This window comes from Acanthaster planci, linkage group LG07 (assembly GCF_054643075.1).
Source record: "Acanthaster planci isolate LZ-2023a linkage group LG07, COTS_SCS, whole genome shotgun sequence".
Classification (NCBI taxonomy): domain Eukaryota; kingdom Metazoa; phylum Echinodermata; class Asteroidea; order Valvatida; family Acanthasteridae; genus Acanthaster; species Acanthaster planci.
The window spans coordinates 3,406,981-3,412,980 of record NC_141783.1 but is presented as its reverse complement, the minus strand read 5'-3'; positions in this window follow the sequence as shown (position 1 = coordinate 3,412,980).

Here is a 6,000-nt window from a genome sequence, read left to right as displayed (position 1 = left end):
CTGAAAGTGTGAAGAGCTATTTTACATGTAGCCACCTTCTTCTTCTTCGAACGAGACCACCATTGCTGCAACTTCTTGTAGCACCCATGGCAAATATATGGGGGATGGGTTAAGTCATCATCCAGACTAATATCTACACCAAGGGCTGGCAATACCATCCAGCCATACTTCTCCTTAGAATGAGCGTTTCGGCCTTTCTGCACGGCCCAAGCTGGCCACACAAGCGGCACAAATCTTGCAGGCACTGTGAAGCCATCAGTTGTACATGTACATATCTGTGCTGCCCAAATCGATCAAAACACACGAGAAAAAAAGACGTAATTTTGCTTCACTGTCGCTCCAAAATTATTTCGGCGATGGAACACCACGAACAAGCATGACAAGACCTACAGGAGACAAAGTGAAAAAAAAATTGTAAAGCCATTCTCGCAATCTGAAAATTTGTGTCAAAAGCAGCGGTACTTTGAAAAAACATTGGAGTATTCAAACTACCATGCAGCATGCATGGAAGAATGGCCAAGGTCTGTAAGTTCATCCAGCTGACCTGTAATTTAAATTACAAATTTTTGGTAAATTTGGTTTATGTTTTCTATATTTATGTTAATTGTGACCAGATGCAATCGATAAACAATACATGTATGTTACAAAATCACAGGCACATTATTCATATTATTGTAGCTTGGCCTAATATAATATTTCTGTTTGTGTGCCGGGCCTTGCGCTTACTTGAAAAGGGAATTTAGGACCAACTACATGTAAATGTGCTTAACGTTATACACATTTTCTTACAATTACATGTAGGCCCTCTATGACTTTTTTTTTGATGCAGAGTCTGTAGCATCTCTTCATCAGGTTCATTTTTCCCCAGCTTCATAATGTATAAATTTTTCCACTGGCTATTGTGGTGTTATCAAGTTGCAACTTCAATTTTCTTTCCATATTTCTCATGATTTCTTCATAACGAATTTTATTTCTTCCGGTGTATAGGCCTATAGTATACAAAAAATATTTAAGATCTGGACAAATTATTTGGATTTCATTTTCAATTTAATACGTTAACAATCATGAAAAGTTGGATGATGATTGCTTCTCATTTGTCATCAATATAAATAACATCGGCGGAAACACTGGGAGCCTAAAAGAAAACAAAATCAAAACAAAAAAAAATACAACTTTTTGATCAATATTTTGACCAATTGTCCAGTACTGGCCAGCCAAAAGACTAACATGTGGTCTGCACTGACTTTTTGTCAACATTTTAGTCCATTTTTCAACCGTAGGAAATGGTCGGAAAGCAGTTTTTTAAGAAAAATATTGTATGTATGAATTTTTTATTTCATAGGTTTCGTATTGAACGGGAAAAGTGCATGTCTTACCGAATTTTTGTCCAATTTTCTTGAGCGAAACATCAACCGACACGAAAATCCGCACTGATTCTCATGGGTTTCCTTGCGCTTGCACAGGGGCTATGGAGAACAACTGCGCATGCGAAAAGCATATTTGTTGGCCCCTGTAATCTTTACTCCAGTGAAGAATTTCGCTGCAAGTTCTATAACCGTGTACGTTGGTTACCAGCGAACTGCGGCAACCATCATTTTGCACAAAGAGCAGTTGCGGTGGTAAAACCTGATGACCGCAGCGGGAGGCCTCCGCGCAAAGTCTACGGGCCCAGCCAGGCCGTAATGAGGTGGTCATTGATTGCACTGATAACAGAACTCCGTTCTATCTCCTTCTGTTTTCTTTCCTCCTTGTTAGAACAAAAGGGCTCGTGCTGTCAAGAGAAAACTTGCTTAAACTTTCCTATAATATCTAATGTATATTAAACCACAAGTTTCCTCAAAGTTATTCTATACATTATTTCTGAAACAGTGATAACAAATAGATGCAACATACCTGTAAAAATGACACAGCAAAGTGGACACTGGTTGAGTGGTGTAGGAGTCAATATTCATGTGCTCACTGGTCAAAGCATGGAGTCAGAATGACCCCAGAACAAAGGATCTCACACAACCCTACAGTGGCCCACAGGAAGTTGCATCATTTTCACCATGAAGTCCTTCAACCGTTCCCTGTCATCACATGTGGTTTACATTAAATTAAATGTTGTCCTCAATATTTCTATGCAAACAGATGACGACTACAAGACATACTTTACAATTACATAGGATCAAAATCAGTTCAAAGAGTCTCTGTGAAGATCCCTTCTGTCTAAATATAGTTAGCGGTGGACCGGGATGGTAGGGTGCTGTTGACACGGTAGCCTCGGCATCTGCTGGTTAGGCCATATCAGCATTGGGGATGGCATCCACAGCATCGAGTAAGAGGCCCAAGGCATAGGGACTGCAGATGGTGACATGGTTACCTAAGGCCAGGACATTGGAGGCTGAGGACTGAGCTGGCTCGTCGTTCTCACTTCATTGACTCCGTTGTCAGCGTGAGGTTGACCCAACATCTCATAGCCCCATCGTTGAGGAAGTTGTCTCTGTCTCGCTAGGTAGGGTCGTTCCTCTGGGGGGTGCTCAGGTACATGATCTGCAGCATACGCATCTGCACCATCTGCACCATCTTGCTCGGTTGTAGTTGTTCAGCGGTGGGACTGCAACATCAACTTCATGTCCAGCAATTTTGATCGGGCTCTGGGGCAGGTCCTGGGGAAACTGCCCTGGGAACAGTAGCTGGCTCAGGAACAGGTGTATGAGCCGCTCTTTCAGGGACTGCAACTGGGTCAGGCTCAGAAACAGGGGCTGGGATGTTGGCTCGTGTAGGTGTGCCTGTAGCGTCAGTCCTCTGGAGATCTCCTGGAATATACTCTTTTGCTGCATAGTTCAACAGCGAGGCTGGTTTCAGGGACTGATGCAGCTCCACCAGAATCTCCTCATCTGAGCTTTTGTGGTCAGGGTCACTTTGCTCCTGGATTTCTGGGTCAGTGTTGCCTCGTTTTTGTCGCCGGTCTTTTCCACGTGTGGGGTGAGCTTGTTGTGTTTGAAGGCCCGACATTGCTGGGTCTCCCCTGCATAGGTTATTACAGGGTGACAACAAGTTCCTGTGGAGGGTGCGGATTCTTCCTCTTCCACCCTCTTGTCGCACTTCGTACACAGGAGAATCATCTCTCATCCGTCTTACCACAGTGTAAACTTCATTCTCCCAGTACACTCGCAGTTTTCCGGAACCCCCATTCTCATTGAGATTTCTCGCCAGTACCCTATCGCCAGGCTGTAAGACAGTGCTTTGTGTCTTCTTGTCGTAGTGGTTCTTACCACAGGTAGATAACTTTCCAGAATTCCGCCTAGCTACTCGGTAGGCCTCTTCCATCTGCCTCCTCCATCGCTCAGTGTACTCTCGATGACTGTTGGGGTGGTTAACCTCTTGTGAAAATCCGAACATGAGGTCAACTGGCAAGCAAGGGTGTCGACCGTACAGAAGAAAGAAAGGGGAGAATCCTGTAGCCTCAGAGCGAGTGCAGTTGTATGCATGTACAACTTGATTCAGGGATTCCTTCCAACGGGCATTATCCTTCTCTGGTAGGGTCCGGAGCATCCCCAAGAGTGTGTGGTTGAACCTCTCAACCTGTCCATTACCCTGGGGGTGGTAGGAACTGGTTCTGGATGGGGTGATGCCACACAAGCTCTGCAACCGCTGTGTGGAGGGCCGAGAAAGTACGGGGTTCGTAACTGACACTGTTGAAATAAGGCAGAAGGGAGGCCGTGAGTGAATGCTGGTTATACTAGGCTGCAAGCTCTGCCAAGAATCGTGTTCGCTCTATAGTAACACAAATAAAATCTTCTGTGGCCAAAAACGAGTAACCTGCTACCATGGCACAGGAGAAACTTGAAAACAAAAGAGAAACTAAACCACAAACTAGTCTGGCCAAGCTTAACATAAACACCAAGCACTGAACTCCTAACTTAAGCCATAGAACTCTATACATACTATAAGGCACTGGACAGACCCTGGGGCAAACTAATGAGATGACCACCTGTTCTTGGAATGTTCCCCCAGGGCTCAAGGACCCAACTGACCGTACACAGAAAAGGCATGGTAAAAGTAAAGCAACTATAAAATAAAGTAACTGCAAAACCACTCACTGTGCACATAACAAACACCAATGAATGTATCTACAAGACCTTCTAGCCACAGAGGAAACAAAAATCTGTCTTAATCTTTCCTTAAAAATTGCAGCTAGCTGGACTACAAGGCAATAACAAGGAAGCACCAAGTAACCGAAAAATAAAGAAAAACTAGGAAAAGATTCTATGAACAAAAAGAAAAGAGAACAATTCTCTACCACCAAAAGTTACAACAAGGTAAAAAGGAAATCGAGGGGAAGAGCAAAGTGAGTTAAAATTAAGTACATTATCACTGTTCCTTGTTCTATGATAATGATAAAACAATGTACACATACCTGTTGAAATAAGGCAGAAGGGAGCCCGTTAAAAAATGCTGGTTATACTAGGCTGCAAGCTCTGCCAAGAATGACCAGCACCCCAACATGACCCACCCCCTGTCCACTCAACAGGACTGTGCCACTAAAATATTTGGGTGTACACAAAAGTGGGCCTATACATAACAAATTTCATGTGGGCAGTGTAGACTAGTACCCTACAGCTGGAACAGCTGATTTTCAAACTCTCAGCCCTGATCGTGGTGGAGTTTATGGGGAAAGCAGAATCTGAGCTCGAAATCATTGAAGATTTTGTCTGCGACCGTCCTGCCAGATTTATTGGGGGTGGGGTAGGCCTGTGCAACGGGTGTAAAGTGTTCCATGACCACAAGAATGTACTCATAACCTCCAACGCTCGTCTCTAGGTGTACGAAGTCAATGGAGACCATCTTGAAGGGAGCTGTGGTCGTGATGCTTAGGAGTGGTTCCTGAGTCAGGCGGTTGGGCTTATGCTGCTTCAGACACTGACAGACATTGGTGACAAAATGTCCCGCTGCATGCGAGGCCAGTAAAAATGGTCTCGTGCCAGGTGGATGACACGTTCAGCCCCTAGGTGACCCATATCCTCATGCAACTCCTTGAGGACCTGTCGGTGGTATTTCTGGGGTAGGACAAGCTGATTCCGTCGGAGAACCCCGGCACTGTCAACCTTGAGCTTGTCTCGTTCTCTGAGGAGGATGTTGACATCTGGGTGTTCCTTGCTTCTCTCTTGTGTAGTTGGTCGATGTCCTCTGTCAGTGTACTTCATGGCTGGGCCAATGATGGCGTCTGCTTTCTGGGCTGCCTGAAGCTCTGCCTTGATGGTGTAATGGCTCGGTGTCGTGTTGTTATCTGGACAAGATGTGGCGGTGGTAATAGCAGTGACCCATGGGGCACTTCCCGACTCTCCCCATATGGCAGCCTCTACAGTGGCGGTAATATGGTTTCTGCTCACCTTCTCAGTACACTAGGTTATGTACTCATCGATGTCCAGGGGTAGTCATGAAAGGACATCTGCATAAGCGTTGTTCCAGCCTGGCCTGTACTTTATTGTGAAATTGAAGTCGGCGAGTTCTGCACCCCACCGGTGTCCAGTGCAGCATTCAGCTTTGCAGATAATCTACTGTATGGTGGGCCCCTACATGTGTATACATTTATTCAAAGATATATCTGGAGATGTTAAATATACTGTTCGCAAAGTCAATTTTTAAGCCAACTGAGTATCTGGCCATTGCTAAGGGCAAGTAAGTTTGCAAACTTCGCAAAGCTAAATGTTCATGTGTGGTCAAGTTAATGAGGTAGTCACGTGTCCTGCGCCTTTGTTATGGTAATGATACTGAATATTTCATGACATTCGGGCGTCTTTTTTTAATAATGCGAAGTTGGCAAACTTACCTTAATTAATGTACATTGTCATTTATTCCAAAGAACGTTCGCGATCGGCATTCAGAAAAAAGCATTGTTCAAATATCGTTCAATGCAATGCAAAAACATTCAGATAAAAAAGCAGAATGGCTATTTCTGTAAGCTTATAACATTATTGGGTAAAACGTAAGGCAAGGACTTGGCCTTTTAACAAT